General features: G+C 58.1%; 6 non-coding genes and 1 pseudogene across 6 annotated transcripts; 5 read left to right on the top strand and 2 right to left on the bottom strand.

Annotated features, from left to right (window-relative positions):
• Positions 1-5,359: 5,359 nt before the first annotated feature.
• Positions 5,360-5,478, top strand: LOC118613529 (annotated as a pseudogene).
• A 732-nt stretch (positions 5,479-6,210) lies between these two features.
• On the bottom strand, positions 6,211-6,329 carry LOC118613525. The gene has a single exon (XR_004955510.1). It is a non-coding gene; the product is annotated as a 5S ribosomal RNA (ribosomal RNA).
• A 947-nt stretch (positions 6,330-7,276) lies between these two features.
• LOC118613433 lies at positions 7,277-7,395 on the top strand. The gene has a single exon (XR_004955486.1). It is a non-coding gene; the product is annotated as a 5S ribosomal RNA (ribosomal RNA).
• Positions 7,396-8,088: 693 nt separating this feature from the next.
• Positions 8,089-8,207, top strand: LOC118613409. Its single transcript, XR_004955484.1, has one exon. It is a non-coding gene; the product is annotated as a 5S ribosomal RNA (ribosomal RNA).
• Positions 8,208-8,941: 734 nt separating this feature from the next.
• On the top strand, positions 8,942-9,060 carry LOC118613392. The gene has a single exon (XR_004955482.1). It is a non-coding gene; the product is annotated as a 5S ribosomal RNA (ribosomal RNA).
• A 939-nt stretch (positions 9,061-9,999) lies between these two features.
• Positions 10,000-10,118, bottom strand: LOC118613503. Its single transcript, XR_004955508.1, has one exon. It is a non-coding gene; the product is annotated as a 5S ribosomal RNA (ribosomal RNA).
• Positions 10,119-11,065: 947 nt separating this feature from the next.
• LOC118613455 lies at positions 11,066-11,184 on the top strand. Its single transcript, XR_004955488.1, has one exon. It is a non-coding gene; the product is annotated as a 5S ribosomal RNA (ribosomal RNA).
• The last annotated feature ends 9,867 nt before the right edge of the window (positions 11,185-21,051 follow it).

The raw sequence follows: 21,051 nt of genomic DNA, 5'->3' as shown, positions 1-21,051 counted from the left end.
GAGGGAGGCTGAGGAGCCGTTTGCCCAGAGCGTCCTTGTGGGAGGCAGGGCAGGGCCGGCGGCCAGTCCTCCCCCTGGGCAGCGGGCAGAGTGCTCACCTTGGGGACCAGGGTGCTTCCCACCTGAGGCCCGAGGGGTCCGGGTGGCTCACTGGGAAAGAGACCCCCATGGTGGCTGAGGGGCTGGCCTGGAGTGGGGTGCAGACCAGCGCGACTGTGATGGGGCCCCGGGCGGCCTGTCGCAGCCAGAGCCCGAGTGTTACTGTGGGCCCCCAAAAGGTGCAGTTGTCGCGGTCACACGCGCGCCCTCTTCCCAGGCGTAACCACGGTTTTGGACGCCGTTTTGTCGGTGTGTGTCCCTCCCGTTCACTGCAGCGTCCAGACCACGGGCATCAGCGGCTCACGGGGCGGGGCGCCTCGGGGTGGACGTGCTGTGTCAGGACGTGCAAGCCAGGCCGACCCTTGGAGGCGCGGGGGAGGGACCACACGGGGGCCCCGTGTCCAGCCATGCGCCCGTGGGACAAGGAGAGGCGCCCTCCCCCCTCCTGGGACCCGCGCGTGTCCCGGGGCCGCGTCCTCGCCGGGCTGCGTGCTCCCTGTGGCTGGGCAGCCGTGGAGAGGGGGGTCGGGGGTCGGGGGCAGCAAGCCCGCGGGTGTCTTGCAGCACCACCCACTGGAAGCAGGTGCAGTTCCTGACGGACAAGCCCGTCCCCGTGCACGTGGGGGACGTGGTCACGGGCTCGGTCAAGCTGCAGAGGAGCCCTGTGTGGAGGAGGCACATGTCCCTCACACTGAGCTGGTCAGTCCCTTCCGGGCAGGACCCCACGTCGCAGAGAGTAAGACGTTCTGCTGGACAGTCACGTGCTGTGGTGCGGGTCTGGGGCGGTCAGCGGGGACCGCAGGGGCAGAGGCCTTGTCCGTGGTTTTCCGTTGCTGGGGGGGGGGTGGGGAGCCCGGGGCGCCGGGCGCCAGCGTTCACGGAACAGGAGACGGGGCTGTGGGAAGGCGGGTCGTTTGCTCTGTGACACGAGCCGGTGATGGGAGACCCAGCCCAGCCGGGGGCCACCCCGTCTGTGCACCCAGGGGCCCCGCTGAGCCCTCGCGCAGCCTCGCCCCGTGGAGCCTGCAGCCCGCGGGCGTGCGCCCCCACCGGGCCGCGGCTGTCAGGGCCGTCGTCCCGCGTGGCCTCGTCCAGCCTTCAGGGGCCGTGGGCTTCGGGTCCATGAGGCACCGACGCTGGTCTCTGCTTCGGACTTGGGGTTAACGTGGGACGGGACGGAAAAGCACCCAGTGGTTTCTCTTCCTTTTGTAACACCCGTTTCGTGCATTGCCTCGGGCAACGGTACTTACAGGTTTGTGAAGCTCCCACACGCCCACGCCCAGCGTGAGCCCGAGGGGAAGGGAGTGTCCCTGACGGGTCTGCTCCTCTGTGTCTTCAGGCTGGAGAGAAAGTCTTTCCGATCTGGAGAGGACAGTGGGCGCTGCTCGGAGGCAGCGTGGGCGCCCGGAGCCGCGAGCCGAGTGGGGACCGTGGGGCTTGTCGCTGCTCAACGTACACATTTGCGTTGAGTTAATATTTAGGTCATATTAGTATACATTTTCATTACATGATAAAAGTAATTTAGGTTGACATTACTGACGTAGAAGTTTTTTGTTTAAAAATTGTCCATACATCATTCATGGGAGAACCCCCCCAACACACTCCTGCAAGGCGGGGGGTCGTAAGGACACACTGAGCTTTGGGCGCCGCCCCGTGCCCCCCCGGATCTCGGGCAGTCGATTGTCAAGGGGACTTTCCCTCTGTGCCTGCATCAGAAGGACGTGGTGAGGATCAAGTGTATGGAAATGGTGTGCAATCTGCAAGGCGAGAGACACGCTCCATCTGTCCGTCGATCCGTCCCACTCTGCCCATCCCTTTGCCAGCTCTTCTGAGCCCTTAAACCCTTCGCCAGAGCCTGCTCCACTCCACTCACGGACGCGATGCCCACAGAGCCGTGGAGGTCACATCGTCCCTTGTCGACAGAGTGATACGCAGAGCTCGCATTGCTTACGAGGGTCCCCCGAGGCCACCCGGCTGCCAGGCAGGCACGGGACCACCCCATGTAGTGACAGGCGGCGGAGGGGTGCATGGCGGGCTCGCGCGGCGCGAGGTCCTTCGTGGCTGGGGCGGGGGTGGGGCTGGGCAGGCCTCTCCAGGGCTCTGCAGCCCGGCTGTCTCCTCACCGTGAGGGTTGTCTGAGCTGTTCTGCTCCACTGCACAAGCCCAGGGCTATCAGTGGTGCTGGAGGAGCTGCGGCCTCCGGGGACAGGTAGGGATCAGCTTTTGGGGAAGACTGGCCGAATCAGCTGGGAATACTGTAAGTGTGGCCGGGAAACGAGTCCCAGTGAAAAACTAAAGAGAAATTGTAGTCATAGGTGGAAGTCTGGCCCCACAGTGCGGTGTGTCAGGAGGCAGGGCTGTTGGGAGGTGATCAGGAGGTGCCTGAGAGAGTGGCCTTACGGAAGAGGCCCCAGGGGCTCCCTCGGCCTTTCTGCCTGGGGAGCACACAGCGAGGAGGCAGTGTCCGCGAGCCGGGGCGCGGGCGCTCCCCGAAGAGCCCCTCGAGAGGGCCCATTCTGCGGGCTCCCTGTCCTGATGGCGTCAGCTGGTTCCTGCATTTCTCTAGCATCATTTTTCGTTCTTCGGTTTCTCTCTTCTTCCTTCTGATTCATTTCTGGATTTCCGCCTTCGATATCACTGATCATTTCTTCCATTCGATCGACTCTCTCCCAAGCTCGTGATTTTGGTTTTCATCTCTTTCAGTGCGTTCTTCGTTTTCAGAATTTCTATTGGTTTCTTTTTGAGGGTTTCAGGCTCCTCGCTAAAAAACTCGCTCTGCTTATCTAGAGTGTCTTTCAACTCCTGGAATTGCTGACATGAATTATTTTGGACGCCATTGATTTCTTTTTCAGAAGTACCATCCTGAATTTTCTATTGTTTAAGTTGCATATTTCCACATCTTTGAGCTTATGTTCTGGAGACTTCTCTTTCTTTCTGAGCGCCTGTCACCTTGTTGTCCATGGTGTTCGATGGACTGCTTTTCCACCCGTGAATTAATGAAAGCGTATTCTGCTTTTTTTTTTTTTCCAGAAAGATTTATTATATAAAGATCTCTCTTTGGTCTGTTGCTAAGATGGCGTTTTTCTTTCGATTTCTGGTAGGTGGCATTGGTTTCAGATTCCCCTGGGGCTTCGTGGGGTTCAGTCTGGAAGGATATGGGGGAGGGGCCCGCTGGGTAGGAGGATGGGGGCTGCGGCTCAGCCTCACGTTTTGCAACCGCAGCTGGTAAAAACCAACTGCTGCTTCTCTGCCATCCGCACGTTCTGCCTTGACCCCTGGGCACGGCCGCCGTGCGGAGCTCACACCTGTCTCAGACTGGGCCGTTCACGGCACCTTCTCCCCTCCCCACACCTCCTGCAGGAGCCCCGGCCAGGAGGCAGCTTCTTTATTTCTCCCCGTCCACCTCCCGGCTCCGGAGTTCTGCCCTGTGGTCGCTCTTATGCGCGGATGCCACACTCAGACATGCTTGGGTGCAGGTTGCGTGTTTTTTGTTGATTTTTAGAGGTTCATTTTATTGTTGTTTCGAGGGAAGCGACCTGGGGACGTCTCTCACTCTGCCATGTGTCTGATGTCATTTTATTTCTACTATTTAGAAATTATTTTCTTTTACTTCCATAAATGTGTCCTGTTCCTTGCAATGAAAAGAGTCCGAGCTGACAAAGCAGAATCAACAATCCCTGAGCCCCCTCGGCATGGCGTCCTCACTGGGTGGGGCCGGCTGGGGGGATGAGGGCGCCGGGCTGGGCCAGGTCTTAGGGGAGCTGCTCTGTCCCTGCTCCTTCCCTGTCCCGGGAGAAGGACACCCCCGAACACCCGGAGGAGAGCCGGCAGGGGGAGGAGGTCCCTGGGTGGCTAATTGGCCTGTTTCTGTTTTCCTTACTTTAGAGTCCATTTTATTACTGTGTAGCTTTACTAGGAAATCAGTCATTTCCTCTATATTTCCAGTTTGATGCAATAGAGTTTTTTTTTTTTTTACTTTTAATTTCTTTTCTCTTCCTACTTTTTATATAGTTGTTACAGTTAATGAACAGATATTGATTTATTATTACTTACTAAATTCTGTCTTTCATTAAGGTGACTGGATTCAGGCTCAGTCTTAGTGCCGGTGCCTCTATCTCTTAAAGCCCCCGCCAGAGAGAGGTGAGTGCAGACAGCTGGGGGGCGGGGGAGATGCTCAGGGGCAAGACGGCAGGACAGGGGCTGTGGCCAGTGCCACCTGGGGACAAGGTGGCACAGATGCCGGTCAGCACTCAGGGAAGCTTTGGCTATATGGACACCTGCAGGAGACCTCATTCTGCTGGGAGGACACTGTTTGCTGAATTTTGATTTATGTGGCCCACAGAGGGTGGAGAAACGACCAGAGGGAAGAGAGAGAGGGAGCACGCATCACACGCTGGCCAGGAGCCGACGTCGCCACCTCACCGAGCCCTCACAGCCCCCCGAGAGGGAGCCGTGACCTTCCATCTTCCAGCTGAGGAGACTGAGTTTCCATTTCTTTGCCTGAAGTCACTCAGAGCGTGGATAGTGAAGCCAGAAGTCAGCTCCACGCCTGTCTAGGGCTCAGATACTCCCCCACAGGGAACGTGCCACCCTTGACTCTATTCTGAGCACCCAAGAAGCTCTTGGAATAACGACAGAAAGTTAAAAAAAAAAAAAAAAAAAAAAAATCACTGCTGCCATCTCGTGGGCATCTTGAAAATAACACCCTAGTGTATGTCATTAGAAAAATTTATTTTCTGCCGTCATCTGGTAGACATTTTAGGAATAACATTGGAGTGTTGGGCATATGAAAATTCATTTTCTGTCACCATGAGGTGTGCATCTTGGGAGTAAAATGCCATACGGTGGGCATTTTATGAATAGCATCCAAATGTACATCTTCAGAAAAAGTTATTCTGTGCCGTCATCGAGGACACCACTTGAGTAACACACTAATGTACGTCATCATGAAAAGTTATTATTTGTCGCCATATAGTGTGTATCCTGGGAATAACTAATGAGCGTATGTCATCCTGAGAAGTTATTTTTTCGCTGGTCAGTCCCGGGATGCGAGAGCGCCCACCCAGACCTCAAGCAGGGCCTGGAACCGGCCAGGGCCGGCGGTGCCTTAGCGGGGCTGGCGCTCGCTGGCCGCCGCCTCCCGGGCGCAACCCCCGCAACCCCCCGCCCCTGCCCCAGTAGGTGTGATGCAGGTGCTGGCGTCTCCGGCGCCCGGGAGAACAGGCTCAAGCTCTTGGGGCGGGAGGCGACACCCTCTCCCGTCTATGGCCATTCCACCCTGAACGCGCCGGACCTCGTCTGACCTCGGAAGCCAAGCAGGGCTGGGCCTGGTTAGTACTTGGATGGGAGAGCGCCTGGGAATACTGGGTGCTGTAGGCTTTTGCCTCACCCTCCAGCCAGGGTGCCCCTGGACGCCCCCGGGCCCTGCTCGCTCGCTCACTGTCTCGGGGTCCCGGGCAGCCGCCGGAGGCCAAGGGCTGCCCTCGCTTCCGCGCGCCCCTCGCCACCACCCGTCTCCCGTGCTCTCCTGCAGTCAGCCCTGGAGCGTTCTCTGAATGCTCCGGTCCCTTCCCTTTTGGGCTCCGCGAGGCCTAGCCCCAAGGACCGCCGTCTCTGGCACACGCTGTGAGCGCGCTCGCATTCCCTGGACGCGGGACTGGCCACCACAACCCGCCCCGACTCGCCCGCGTCCTCAAGTCTGGGCCAGCGCGCTTCTCCCTGACCTTCTTACTGGACAGCCAGGTGCTCTCGGATAGGGGCGAGGCCACTCCGCACAGCCGAGATGGATGCGGGACCGACCACCCGCGTCAGAGACGGGAAGACGCACGAGAGCGCGCGCGTGCGCGCGGCGAGAGCCCTCTGGCCCGCGACAGGCCGCAGCCAGCGCGCCCCCACGCCCCCACACACGCCGGGGAGCTCGTGCGTCCTTCCTTTACCCAGCGGGACCCCCGGAAAGACTCTGAGCACAACAATACTCCCTGAGTACCCGGCCTGTCCCAGGGCCCTGGGCACAGCTCAGGAACCGCCTCCTCGTCGGAGCCCAGCCCCGGCACGACCCCCCTCTGCTGTGGAAGCGGCCTCTTCAGGGCGGCCGCAGGAGGGGGCGGCAAAAGCCTACAGCACCCGGTATTCCCAGGCGGTCTCCCATCCAAGTACTGACCAGGCCCGACCCTGCTTAGCTTCCGAGATCAGACGAGATCGGGCGCGTTCAGGGTGGTATGGCCGTAGAGGGAGGAGGATGTCGTCTGCCGCCCCAAGAGCTCGAGCTTGGCCTCCCGGGCGCCAGAGGTTCCTCTCGGGGTCACGGTCGGGGTCCGGCTCCGGGCGTCGCGGCGCTCCCCTGCGTGTGCCGTCCCGCTCTCTGCGCGGGCAGGCGCGGGCTCGCGCTCCCTCGCCCGCGGGGTCTCCTCTCTCGTCTCTCTCTCCGTCCCTGTCCCCTTCCTCCTCACCGTCTCTGTGTGTCTGACCGCAGCCAGCTCCCGCGGCCGTCCCCTTCCCGGCGACCCCGTTCGCGTCCCCTCCTTCGTGGCTCTCGCTGGGCCTCGCGCCCTGGCGACCTGTGTCCTCCTTCCGCCTTCCCTCCCGGTCACTCGCTCTGTCTCTGGGTTTCTCTGTCCCTCTGTCTGTCAGCTCTCCCTCTCTCTGTCTGTCTCTCGATGCAGAGAGTCCATGTGAAGGCAAGGGGCAGCGGACCGGGCGGGTCCCTGGTCCCAGCGGAAGGCGAGGGCTGCGACCGTCCGAAGCGATGCCTCGGGGTGTGGCCGGGGGCTCCGTGTATGTTTGGGCAGGTCGGGCACGGCTCGGCGGGGAGGGCAGGGGAGGAGAACGCCTGGTCAGGGCCTGAGACCGCACTTGGCCGGGCCGCAGGTGCCTAGATGCCAGGTGGCCCAGAGGATGGCGGGCCAAGCTCAGGCCAGGGTCCTGTTGAGCAGCCAAGACTGGGGAGGCGGACGGCCCGGGACCTGGGCAGTCGGGGGATGCAGGAGCGCCCAGCCAGACATCTGCACTGCCAGGAACGGGGCAAGGTCCGCGGTGCCTTAGCGCGGCTGGGGCTCATTCGCCTCTGACCGGGTGGAACCCCCGTACCCCCACTGGAAGTGCGCTACAGGCCCGGGCGTCTCCGGCGTCCGGGAGGTCAGGCTCAAGCTCTTGGGGCGGCAGGCGAGAAGTTCTTCACGTCTACGGCCATACCACCCTGAACGCGCCCGATCTCGTCTGATCTCGGAAGCTAAGCAGGTTCGGGCCTGGTCAGTACTTGGATGGGAGACCGCCTGGGAATACCGGGTGCTGTAGTCTTTTGCCGCCCCCTTCTTTTGCCGCCCTCCGGCACTCCCCTGGACCCTGCCCGGTCGCTGTCTCGGGGGTCTCGCGCAAGCGCCCGAGCTGGAGGGCTGCACAGTCGTCCTTGCGCCCCGCGCCACTGCCCGCCTCCACCTGCTCTCCTGCAGCCAGCCCTGGGCTGTTTTCTCTCTCCGCTCTGGGCCTTTCCCTTCCTGGGGCCCGCGGGTCCGACCCCCGAGGGCGGAGGGCGGGGTCGCGGGCCAAAGCGTTGCCTGGTGATGTGGCCCCTGTCGCTGCGCGGTTCGGGGCAGGTCGCGCACAGCTTGGCGGGGAGGGCAGGAGAGGAGTGCGCCTCGGTCAGGGCCAGAGCCCGGACTTAGCTGGGCCAAAGGTGCCTAGATGCGCAGGTACCTAGATGCGCAGGTGGCCGAGAGCATGGCGGGCCGCACTCGGGCCGGGGTCCTGCCGAGCGGCCAAGACTGGGGAGGAGGACAGCCCGGGGCTTGGGCAGTCGCGGGATGGGAGAGCGCCCACCCAGACCTCCGCGCTGCCAGGCACCGGCCAAAGCCCCGGCGCCTTAGTACGGCTGGCCGCCGCTTCGCGGACCCAATCCCGCATACCCTGCAGGAGATGCCCTACAGGCGCAGGCGACTCCCGCGCCGGGAGCCCAGGCTCGGGCTCTTAGGGCGGCAGACGACAGGTTCTTACGCCTACGGCCATACCACCCTGAACGCGCCCGAACTCGTCTGATCTCGGAACCTAAGCAGGGTCGGGCCTGGTTAGTACTTGGATGGGAGACCGCCTGGGAATACCGGGTGCTGTAGGCTTTTGCCACCCTCTCCCTTTGATTCCCTCCTGCCAGGGGGCCCCTGGACGCCTTCTGGTCCCTGCTCTCTTGCTGTCTTGGGGAACCCGGGCAGGCGCCGGAGCTCAAGGGCTGCACGAAAGTCCATGTGCCCCTCGCCACAGCCCACCTCCACCTTCTCTCTTCCAGCCAGCCGTGGGCTGTTTCCTCTGAATGCCCCCATGCTTCCCTTCCTGGCCTCTGCGGGGCGGAGGGCGCAGGTCGAGGTTTCCGGCTGAAGCATTGTCTGGTGGTGTCGCCAGTGGCTCCGTGTGGTTTTGGGCATGTCGAGCTCGGCCATGGCAGGGAGCGCAGGAGAGGGGTGGGTCTGGGTCTGGGCAGGGCGGGGACGTGGCAAGGCCGCACCTGCCTAGGTGCCCAGATGGCCGACAGAATGGAAGGCCACACCCGGGCCGGGGTCCTGTCAAGCGGTCAAGACTGGGGAGGGGACAGCCCCGGGCTTGGGCAGTCGTGGGATGTGAGAGCGCCCGCCCAGACCTCCCGCACTGCCAGAAACCGGCCAAGGTCCCCGGGGCCTTAGTGCCGTTGGCGCCTGCTGGCCTCCGCCTTGTTGGAGGAACCCCGGCACTCCGCGCGCCATCTCCCCCCTCCCGCCCTCCCTGCACCCTCCCTAGTGTCTGCACTGCAAACACGGGCTTCTCTGTTGCCCGGGAGGCCAGGCTCGAGCTCTTAGGGCAGCAGGCGAGAAGTTTTCACGTCTACGGCCATACCACCCTGAACGCGCCCGATCTCGTCTGATCTCGGAAGCTAAGCAGGGTCGGGCCTGGTCAGTACTTGGATGGGAGACCGCCTGGGAATACCGGGTGCTGTAGGCTTTTTGCCACCCGTTCTTTTTGCCGCCCTCCAGCCAGGGTGCCCCCAGACGCCCCCGGGCCCTGCTCGCTCGCTGTTTTGGGGGTCCCGGTCAGCCGCCTGACCCCAAGGGCTACCAGCACGGCCGCGTGCCCCGCACCCTCCTCGCCTGCCCTCACCTGCTCTCCTGCAGCCGGCCCTGGGCTGTTCTCTCTCTCCGCTCCGGGCTCTTCCCTTCCGGGGCGCCGCGGGGCCGAGCCCCTAGGACCGCGGTCTCTGACACAGGCTGGGAGTGCACTCGCATCCCAGGGACGCAGGACCGGCCACAAGCACCCGCCCCGCCGCGCCTGAGGCCTCAAGTCTCGGCCAGCGCGCTTCTCCCCGCCCTTCTCCCCGGACAGCCAGGAGCGCTGGGAGAGGGGCGAGGCCGCCCCGCACAGCAGGGACTGGAAGCGGGACCCGCCAGCCGCGTCGGAGAGCCTGAGACACACGAGGACGTGGGCGCACGGGCGACGAGGCGACAGGCCGCTTCTAGTGCCCCCATCCGCCCCCGCGAGCACACTCCAGGGAGCCCCGTGCGTCTTTCCTTCTGCGGCGGGATCCGCGGCAGGGCTCTGAGCACAAAGAGACTCCCTGGGCCCCCGGCCTGTCCTGGGGTACTGGGCACCGGGCACAAACCGCCTCCTCGTCCGAGCCCAGCCCCGGCACGACCCCCCTCTGCTGTGGAAGCGGCCTCTTCAGGGCGGCCGCAGGAGGGGGCCCCAGGAAGGGAAAGGCCCAGAGCGGAGAGAGAAAACAGCCCAGGGCTGGCTGCAGGAGAGCAGGTGGAGGCGGGCAGTGGCGCGGGGCGCAAGGACGACCGTGCAGCCCTCCAGCTCGGGCGCTTGCGCGAGACCCCCGAGACAGCGACCGGGCAGGGTCCAGGGGAGTGCCGGAGGGCGGCAAAAGAAGGGGGCGGCAAAAGACTACAGCACCCGGTATTCCCAGGCGGTCTCCCATCCAAGTACTGACCAGGCCCGACCCTGCTTAGCTTCCGAGATCAGACGAGATCGGGCGCGTTCAGGGTGGTATGGCCGTAGACGTGAAAAACCTCTCGCCTGCCGCCCCAAGAGCTTGAGCCTGACCTCCCGGACGCCGGAGACGCCCGGGCCTGTAGCGCACTTCCAGTGGGGGTACAGGGGTTCCACCAGGTCAGAGGCGAATGAGCGCCAGCCGCGCTAAGGCACCGCGGACCTTGCCCCGTTCCTGGCAGTGCAGATGTCTGGCTGGGCGCTCCTGCATCCCCCGACTGCCCAGGTCCCGGGCCGTCCGCCTCCCCAGTCTTGGCTGCTCAACAGGACCCTGGCCTGGGCTTGGCCCGCCATCCTCTCGGCCACCTGGCATCTAGGCACCTGCGGCCCGGCCAAGTGCGGTCTCAGGCCCTGACCAGGCGCTCTCCTCCCCTGCCCTCCCCGCCGAGCCGTGCCCGACCTGCCCAAACATACACGGAGCCCCCGGCCACACCCCGAGGCATCGCTTCGGACGGTCGCAGCCCTCGCCCTCCGCTGGGACCAGGGACCCGCCCGGTCCGCTGCCCCTTGCCTTCACATCGACTCTCTGCATCGAGAGACAGACAGAGAGAGGGAGAGCTGACAGACAGAGGGACAGAGAAACCCAGAGACAGAGCGAGTGACCGGGAGGGAAGGAGGAAGGAGGACACAGGTCGCCAGGGCGCGAGGCCCAGCGAGAGCCACGAAGGAGGGGACGCGGACGGGGTCGCCGGGAAGGGGACGGCCGCGGGAGCTGGCTGCGGTCAGACACAGAGAGACGGTGAGGAGGAAGGGGACAGGGACGGAGAGAGAGACGAGAGAGGAGACCCCGCGGGCGAGGGAGCGCGAGCCCGCGCCTGCCCGCGCAGAGAGCGGGACGGCACACGCAGGGGAGCGCCGCGACGCCCGGAGCCGGACCCCGACCGTGACCCCGAGAGGAACCTCTGGCGCCCGGGAGGCCAAGCTCGAGCTCTTGGGGCGGCAGACGACATCCTCCTCCCTCTACGGCCATACCACCCTGAACGCGCTCGATCTCGTCTGATCTCGGAAGCTAAGCAGGGTCGGGCCTGGTCAGTACTTGGATGGGAGACCGCCTGGGAATACCGGGTGCTGTAGGCTTTTGCCGCCCCCTCCTTTTACTGCCCTCCAGCCAGGGTGCCCCCAGACGCCCCGGGCCCTGCTCGCTTGCTGTTTCGGGGATCCTGGGCACCTGCCGGAGCCCAAGGTGTGCACAAAAGGCGGACGCCCCGCTCCATCGCCCGTCCTCCCCTGCTCCCCTGCAGCCGGCCCTGGGCCTTTTTCTCTCTCCGCTCCGGGCCCTTCCTTTCCTGGGCTCTGCCGGGCGGAGCCCCCAGGGCGGATGCTCGGTGTCCCGCCGAAGCGTTGCCTGGTGGAGTCGCCGGTGTCTCCGCGTGGTTTTGGGCAGGTCGGGCGCGGCCACGGCGCGGAGCGCAGGGGAGGGTCGGTCGGGGTCAGGGCCGGGCCGGGACGTGGCAGTACCGCACCTGCCTAGGTGCCCAGGTGGCCGAGAAGATGGCTGGCCGCGCACGGGCCGGGGTCCTGCCGAGCGATCAAGAGGGAAACGGGCGGCCCGAGACTTGTCCAGTCTCAGGATGCGAGAGCGCCCACCCGCCCCTACGGCACGGCCGGGGCGAAGGGGCGAGGCGGGCGCGCGCTCTCCCGGCCCCCCGAAGCCCTGCGCGCAGCGCTCGAGGGCTCAGGGCGCGGGGAGCCGCTGCCCGGCGCTGGCTCTGCGCGGCCCCCCGGCCGGCGCCGCTCTCCGGCCCGCGCGGCGGCGCGGTGGGGGTGACGCCGCCGGAGCGGGGCGCGGGCGGCCGATGCGAGCGCCGGTCCACGCCGCCCGCGGCCCTGGCTGCCGCTCCGGCCCCCGCTGCGGCCCTGGCCGGTGTCGCGGAGGCCGCCTGCCAGTCAAGGCGGGGAGGGCACAGGGAGGGGCCAGGGGAGGGGACAGGGGGAGGGGACGCGGCCGAGGCGGGAGGGACGGGGGAGGGGCCGGGGGCGTGGCCGGCAGCGGGGCGGGCACAGGGGGAGGGGACAAGGGGGTGGAGCGAGGGGCGCTGTGACCGCGGGGGCATCCGCAGGACGCGGGGCGTCACCCTTCTCGCCGCGTTTCCCGGAAGCATCGCAGGAAAACGTCCCGAGCCGCCCGGCGTCCGGGGAGGGTCCTGCGCGGCCCGGACTCGGCGACCCCGCGACTAATGCCAGACGGCGCTCTCCGGGGCCCGCGTCCTTTCTTGAAGGCTGCCTCTTAATTAGGAAATTTTCCAACATCTGTTGTCAGAGGAAGTAAATTTCAGTTAAGTTTCTGTAATTTTTTAAATGCCCGTTTGGCACTCTAGTGACCGCGTCCTACTGAAACGATGCGTTCTGGTTTACCTGTCATTTCACAAAACAGCTTTAGTTTTTAGTTTTGTTTTTGTACTGTCCCTGAAACACAAACAATAATGAAGTTTATAAATGGCATAAGAGAATTAGAAACTGTTTTCTTGAGATCTTTCCCATGTAAAAGAGTAAAAACGACAACAACAGGCAAACTCCTGGGCGATTCCACAGGTGCAGCTCCTTGGGCACCGCACTGCGGATTCGGAGGGCCGGGATCCAGGAAGACAAACAGTGCGCCCCCCTCATTCTCAGCCGCCCAGCCCGTGAGACAGCGACAAACACTCCCACTTCATGAGGCGAGGGGAGGGAGGTGCTGCTTTCAGAAGGGACGGTTTACGGACCACAGGGGCCTGAAATGCACCTGGGCGGTCACCAGCTCCCTTGACCCCAGGGCCAGGCAGCACTCCTTGGTTCTGGCTCAGCTCGGCCCCCAGTATTTCTATTGCTCTCCTTGGCTCCTGGCCCTGCCACCGAGTCCTTCCTCTTCCAGAAGACGTGGCTCCTGTCTGCAGCTAAGGAGCATTGCCAGCCGGCAGAAGGCTGAAGGCCCAGAGGCGTTTTTTGTTTTTTGTTTTTTTTTGAACTGTCTCTATTCCTTTTAATCCAAGTCGACACTGCATTTGAGGCCCTTCAGTCCCTTAGACGCCCCTTCCACTTTGTCTGTCAGGGGGAGTCTCCAAGTCACTGCCCGGAATCCTTCAGGCAACTTAACCAGGGGTTTTACAGTCGTCCCCTTGATTTGCATTGTATCACGAGACTATTTCTTACATTAAACACTGTCCCGAGTCCTCTACATTTCCTCGAAATTCTGTTGCAAACTGTAACTTCCTTCTTTAATTCATTTCTGCAGGGGCCGAAGTAACGCTGCACGAAGATGTCCACGTGATCACCCTGGACACCAGGGAGCATTCCACCCTGCACCGGGGAAGGAACTCACCAGATGTGATGAGGGTGCAGTTTCTCCAGGTGGGCCAGACCCGCCCACGCGGGTCCTCCGAAGCTGAGAACCTCCCTGGCTGTGGCTAGAGACAGTCAAAGAGCGAGAAGGACTCACGTGACCCCTGCCGTCTTTGAAGACTGAGGGAGGGAAGCGAGGGGTGAGGGTGGCTTCCGGAGCGGGGACACCTCTCAGCTCACAGCATCGAGGAAGTGGGGGTCAGTCCTACAACCGCGAAGAGCTTGATTTTACAAACACCCGGAATGAGCAGGGACATAGTTCTGCCCCTGGGGCTGGTGGGTGGGGACGCGGCCCTGCCCACGTCCTGGCTCTGTGCCGTGAGCTGTGTGAGACCTCGGACCTACAGAAAGGCTCAAATAAGACGAAATGGAGATCGGGCCTGACAATCCCCCAAGCAGACAAAGCCACAAGCCGCATAAAGCAAAATAAATCCAGCTTATTTCATGAACATAAGCAAAGCTTAATTATTTCTTGTGAATGCTCCTGATAATCGTAAAGGAAATTTCAGCTGTCTTCCTCAATGGTGTAAGGTAATCATCTTTAACTGATCCCCATTCCAATAACTAGTCACTGTGATGGCCACACAGCAGCCCCGTTAGCTGAACCCTGGCATCAAGCTCTCTGGGTGGATGCTGAGTCTGAATCCTCTCAGGCTGTGAGCTCTTCCTCTGTGCCCAATTGACCTTTACTGAGCACTATGTTACTGATTTGGTTTCAATTTTTACTGTCTCTGGATTTTTGGCAGAAATATAAAAATGATAACTTTGTGTTGTTCAAGCTAGTAGGGTTTGTGATCATTTTTCATCTTTCTCCAGTGGTGCCTTACCAAGCAGTTAGAAGGTCATTGTTACTTTCCAGTTCTACCTGGTAATTACTTTAGTGATGTCAGCAAGTTCATTAGGTGCCCTTTCTACCTTCCAGTCACCGCAGGCAGAAGTCACGTGGTCCACCCCGTTCTCCTGTCTCCAGGAGCAACTTCCTCCTCCCTCTTCCCGCTTGGGCTGTCTGCTCTCTGCCCCTTCCCGCATTCACCTGCTGCCTGGCCCTGAAGACAACGCCATGCATTTGGGATTTCGTTACATTTTTCTATTGCTTTGCACTTTTAGTAGCATTTTCTGTTGAAATTGTTTATTGTTTTGCACTTCTATTACTTTCTCTTTCATTTGCCTCTTTTCTTGCAGTAATCCGCCACCCTAAAACTTAGGGGATTCGAATAACAATGTATTATTTTTCAGAGAGGTGCGCTCAGCTGGCAGATCAGCTAGCTGGGGGGTCTGACCCTCTCTCCAGATGCCCTTCACTGCATGGAGTCTCGGTTGGTGCTCCCACAGGGCAAAAGCGGATGCTGTCAGGCCTCATGAATCCAAGATTTTTAAACATGTGTGAGGTCACTTCTACCACATGCTATTGGTCAGAGCAAGCACGAGGCCAGCCCACACGCAAGCCGGCAGAGGGATAAACTCAGTCCTCGATGGAAGGGGTGGCAATGTCCCATGAGGAGGGGCACGGCGCAGGGAGGCATGAATCAGGAGATCACTGTATAATGATCAATCGCAGCTACAAACAGTATTTCATGTAGGACAGGCACAGAAGAAGCCACGACTGATAGCAAGGGCCCAGAGCTGAGGACAGAGAAGCAGGGAGGACTCCCCCATACTAAGTCAGCAGAAAGGCCTCTCGGGAGCTGTAATGACCCATCCATGGAAGCAGGAGGACAGTGGGAACCGCTGGAGCAGGAGCTGTGGGCTGAGGAGGGGCCGCGGCTTTCCTCAGCCCCTTTCCAAAAGCCAGCGAGAACCTCTGGCTCTAAGAGAATCGCCGGCAGAGTCTGGGGGTGTCTGCATAAAAGGAACACTGGAGACCCATATTCTAGTGCACATCGAATGAGGTCACAGGCTAGTGGACCGTCCCGACGTGCACGTGGACTGTGTAACGACGGCAGGGCAGGCAGAAAGGCCCGTGAGCGGAGTCCGCTATCGCTTCTGCTTCGATGAGAACACACGTTCCCAGTGGGCCAAGCGAGCAAAGCGAGAAATAGCTGGGCTTGTGCCATCACGTTAATGCCAACACGAGAAGGTAATTTCTGAGTGAGAAAATCCAGCAGCGCTCGCCCACAGGGCACACTGCGGGACGCGAGAGCGGAGGGGGGCTGGGGCGGGCCGAGCAGGGCGCCGGATTCGGAGGCCCCTGAAGAACTCGCCCGTGTGCCTCGTCTAGGAATCCAGTGCTCGAGTACCTGTCAATGGCCCTTCAGTGTCGGTCCAAGAATCAGCGTCAAACAGCACGAGGACGACGAGGGCGGCCTGTGAGGCCCTCGGACTCCCGGAGAAGCTAGAGCCTGGAAGGCGGAGGAGGAAGCTGCAGCCCACGGGGAAACTGCACTCCCCACCAGGTGGGAACGGGAACAGACCCTGTAAGGAACAGAGCCGACAGCCAGCAGAAAAGAGGAAGTCAGGAAGCGAGGGTTTCCTTAGCTCCCCAGCTCTCATGGGCTCAGAGTGGCCCCCCAGCTCCCCTCCCCTCTGCTCTGTGGTTGAGCAGGGTCTGGAAACCTGGGGCGAGTGGCTGCTGGCTGTAGTGCTGGCGGCTTGGGCTTGGTCTCGCTGGTAATGCACAATGTGTTATTGGGGGTAGAAAGTTTCGGTTATGTGAGATGAATAAATTCTGGGTCTACTTTACATCGTGGCCCATAAAGCCAACAATACTGCGTTATACACTTGACATCTGCTAAGGGGATGAATTTTATGGTTCTCACCACACACACAAATAATGATGATAGTAATAATGATAAATAAAGAGGGTGCGAGGAAGCTTTTGTCGGTGGACGGATATGTTTATGGGTCTCAGGTGAGCTCTCCAAACTCATCAAGTCGCATACATTGATCAGGTACAGCTTTTCACATGCCCATCATACCTTCATATAAGTAGTTTAAAAAAATAAAGTAAAATAGGAGAGAATATAGTTACCCAAAGCACTAAGCACATTGCCTAACATAGTAAATATACAATTAATGGTTTGACCTCAGCTCAGGCCTGGGAGCTGGCCCCACGGACACCTGGCAGATGGTGCCATGGCCACCGCTCCAGCCCCCAGGCCAGTACTGCTTCTGCTGACCACCAGCCCAGAGACCGGCTCCAGCTGGTGCTCGCTTCCGGCAGTTGGAGGAGGCGGGCTGCTCCAGACACACGATAGTTTCTTCTAGCTACTTGCTATCCCCCCGTATTTCATCCTGGCCCCTCAGTTTTGGCTCCTGTAAGAAACTGGGTTTGCAGTGCGGATGTTTTGAAGTGTGAGGTCTGTGTTGCCTTCGTTCCCCACCCTTGAGTCTGGAGATAAAGGCAGAAAAACTGAGCTCGCCACGAAGGCAACAGTGACGTCAGGTGTGCTCTGCCCTTCGCTCCCCAGACTTCAGAGAAACGGCAGTCCGCTCGCCTCGTTTCGCACACAGCTCTCTTCAAGGACACATCTTTGTGCACAAAATTAAATCTAACTGGAAGAAATCTCATTACTGAAATTTTGCTTTGCAGAATGCACCTTGGTATAAAAGTCCCCAGGAAAATGTGTTTCTTAAAGGAACAAAAATGGGATGAGAATGTAAATGCAAAATATGTTGTATGGGTAGAGTCTGCTTTTTCTGTTACTCAGGGGAAATGAGCAGACCGTACGAGTCGGATTCCAGTTTTACCTCATTGCTGCTACCAGGGGTGTGTTGGGAGGACCCAGAGGGCTGGCCAGCTAGGAGAAGCTTACAGCCTTGGGACCCACAATGGGAGCACGGTGGGTGTCCCTGGTGCTCTGGGTCCTGCAAGGCCTGAGGTGATCGAGAACGGAGGAGGGGGAGGTTGAGACCTCAGAGGAAGGGAACATGGGCTAGAGCAGGCCGGTGCTCTGGCTTAAACAAGAACAGACTGAAAAGGCCAGAGGACAGCAGGGAGTAGAAGTGGGGAAGTCGTCGTTATAAGAAGCTGGTGCCGGTTGTACTCGAGTGATGGGCTGGGCCACTTTCTTCCTCCCCAGCGGTCCCTATCTCCAGCTGCCTGTCCAAGTCCCACAACAAAAACCAGCTTGATTGAGTATATGGCAAGCTGGACCACTAAGTTATGTGCAGAGTTTCTTCAAATAGAATGACCAAGATTCAACTCAAATCTGCAAAGACTATTTGGATTACTGTGTCCAAGATTCTGTGTGAATGTGGTGTCCTGGACTCAGAATTGTGTCAGAATCTATCTTCAGTTTAAATACCTGTAAAATACATATAATAATTTTCTTTCTTCATCTGACAAACAGAAGCAGTAGGTGGGAAGCGATGTATAAAGGACGGGAGTTATTTCAAAGTGAACTAAGTACCAAGGGTCTGGACTCTTATTTGAATGGCGGTCAGAGCCCTTAAGGCAGAGAAACGCTCTTCTATGCTGCCATCTCGTCTGCATTTTTGGAATAACATCAGAGTTTAGGTCATGAAACGTTATTCATTATCCTCTGCTGCCATCTGGTGTGCATTTTGGAAATAGCACTAGAGGTTAGGCCATGAAAAGTTTTTCGTTATCCTTTGTTCATTTTGGGAATAACACTTGTATATAGGTCGTCAAGTGTAGGTCATTACGAATAGTCATTCTCTGTTGCCATCTGGTGGGCAATTTGGGAATAATACGACAGGCTGCTCATAAAGTTATTTCTGCTGCTTTTTCATGTTCATTTGGAAACTAACCCCCAGCGCATGTCATTATGAAGAGTTTTCCTCTGCTGCCATCTCGTGGGTATTTTGAAAATAACACCCAAGTGTATGACATCATTGAAATTTATTTCCTGCTACCATCTGGTGGGCTTTACATGAAATATTATTTTATAAAAACACAGCAGCTCCTTACATAGATGATGAAAATTTTCCAATCTGGTCTCATCAGAAATCACATTCATAAGCCCAAAGTGGTTTTTCCAATAAATTCATGTCCCACATCCAATGTCCCACATCTCTCCGGTATGCTCGGGGCAGTGGCGGTGGCAGTGGCGATGGCGATGCGGTGGCTGCTTCTCAGGACGGGCCGCTGCGATCGTGTGGTCCTCCTGACATTTGCGGCGCGGGCTCTACTCTCCCGCGGTGGTTCCCCGTGACGCCTCTTCAGGCGCTGCCTGTGGTTCTCCACTAATGATTTTTCAATTAGGTGTTGCCAAGTCAAGGGACCCTGTAATTAAGCATAAGAGAAATAAAATGTCATGAAAAGTAAATTCACTTTTCTCCCAGTTGCTCATATTTTTAAATGCAGCAATCTTAATTAGAAGAGAATGATTTGGCGCAGGAGCAACTATAGATATTCTGAAAGTGACTTATAATCATCTAACATTCTTATACTTTTATATCAATTATGTTTAAAAGACAGATTTAGTTATTAAAAAATTATTAAGTAATTTGGGTTAACCTATGTACACAATTCTGCTAAGTGTTCTACGATAAAAGCTTATGCTTGAAAACCCCTATTTGCCAAAGCCGGGTCAGGAAGGAGGTCTCTAACACGTGCGGATGAACGAACTCTGTCCCATTGGCTCCTCTGCCGGGGGAGGATCAAGGACAGACTGGTTGCCCGTGTGCCGGAGTATTCCTCCCAGGCACGCGGCCCACGCAACGTGGGTCTAATCCGTGCCTTCTCACCATTAGCTATCGGCCGCTTGGCCTCGAAAAGGTGCAAGGTACAGGCGTTGGAGGGTGGGGCCAGTGTGAGCTTGAGGGTGGTGTTGAGAGACGGTGAGCAGGAGCCGAGGGGTTGGTCCTGGGGCGATTCACCAATCAGCGTAGAGTTGGGTTGGCCTTACTCCAGACCTGGTCCTCTGGGTGCTCGGGGCGTAGTCTCCATCCCGTGTGGACCACCATATGACCCCCACATGAGCATGCGTGGACACCCCACCCCCATATCACACTCATGTGATCTAGCGTGAGCCCACATTGTGTATGCTCCGCCTTTTCAGGAAGCCGGAGGAAGCTTCTTGAGGCCTCCATGGCGCCATTGTGTGAGGCGGTCCTGGTATCTCAGCAGCCCCTGGGAGCTGCACCACGGGCCCGGGGAAAAGAGAAAGTGAGAAGTGTCCCAAATCCAAATGCCCCAAATCTGGACAGGAGTGCCACGTGTGGGGAGAGGGGCTGTCTTGTCTTCGGAGGACACAGCAGAGGACATGGCTCGGTGAGGAAATTTCTTTTCTTCTTTTTTTTTTTACTTAATTTTAGTTCTGTGGCGTAGTATGGTGAGGGTGAGGAGTACTGAACGTGCGTGTATCTGGTTTTTGCTTTATGTTACACAGGAACTAAAGGTATCTGGCCTATTAGTCGACATGTAACAGAGGGAGTTACTTCTACCTTGATTCCAGCCTGCATCTGCCCCAGGCTGACAGCTAACTGTTTGGATGGGTTTGAAGATTTTGTCGTCTTCCTTAGGTCCCAGGTTCTGCCTTTTTCCATGCACTTAAATAGATTTCAGAAAACTACAAAACTTCCATCTTGTTACGGTGGCAGGAAAATTAATGGCTGGATTACCAGTCGCTCCTGGAAACTTCTGTAGCTGAGAGATCATGGTCTTCCACTGGCAGAAATAAACATTGCTTTTGTTGACCCTGTCAGCCTTCTTGATCTATTTCTGTGGGCTTTGGTAGAATTTAGAAGTGCTACAAGTCCTTTTCCTCTCATCTATACTTAGACTGACATGAGCAAATATTGGCGAAGCTATAACCTGTGTCACGGGAAAGGTTCTAGTCTTATTCTACGAGAAAGAATTCCGGGGTAAGATGAACAGCTGGAGGTCTTATGTGTCCTGTGACCAGATTCTTGCCTAATTCCACAAGAAAGAATCCAAAGGCCAGATGAACAGCAAGCAGGAAAGCACCTCACTTGAGGAGGTGGAGGTCAGGCTGAACTTGAGAGAGGAAGAGGGAGGAAGGGATGGAGAGGGAGAGAGGGAAAGTCCCGCTTTGGCCGAAGATGGCATCTAGGCTAGAAAAGACCCGTTTTGGCTTATCACCTCTGCTGGGGCTAAATCGGGGAGGTCTGAAGAAAGGAAAAATTCCCAGAGCCATATCCCGGAGGGGGAGGCAATGTCCCTGCACTACCTGTTCAGCCCCTCACTTGGACTTAGTAACTCCTCTTTTTGTTTATTGAAACTTCTCTTCTAGAGATGGTCATTTTTTCTCCTTGTCTTTTTGTCATTTGCCATACAAGTAAACACTATCAAAATAGAAAGCCTTTGTCTTCTTTAGTTAAGTCGTAAAAAGGCTTATTGCTTTGAGTCTCTATTAAAATCCTACTGTTAATGGTCAGACTGTGGATTCTCTGAATTGGGAAAACTCTCAATCAGAAAATGTTTTATAGAACTCTCACGACAAGAAGCCTTTCACAGACATCAGGGTGTCTTCTACAATCATAAGTAATTCTGTTTATGTTTTGATCTCTATTTGTGAAACTTTTGCGTTTGTCTATATAACGTGTGGTAGGATGTTTTTGTCTCCGACTTCTGTTACTAGTTTGTAATATTTGACTGGCTTAAAGGAATTGAATGCTGATATAAATTAAGAAATGTATTTCAAGATCATATGATCAGAGACAATATTTGATGTTAAAGCTGGCTTAGGTTTGGTTGGATTA

Source organism: Rousettus aegyptiacus, unplaced genomic scaffold, assembly GCF_014176215.1.
Source record: "Rousettus aegyptiacus isolate mRouAeg1 unplaced genomic scaffold, mRouAeg1.p scaffold_m13_p_18, whole genome shotgun sequence".
In the NCBI taxonomy this organism is placed as follows: domain Eukaryota; kingdom Metazoa; phylum Chordata; class Mammalia; order Chiroptera; family Pteropodidae; genus Rousettus; species Rousettus aegyptiacus.
The sequence above is the reverse complement of the archived record's forward strand: the minus strand, read 5'-3'. Positions and strand labels throughout refer to the sequence as shown.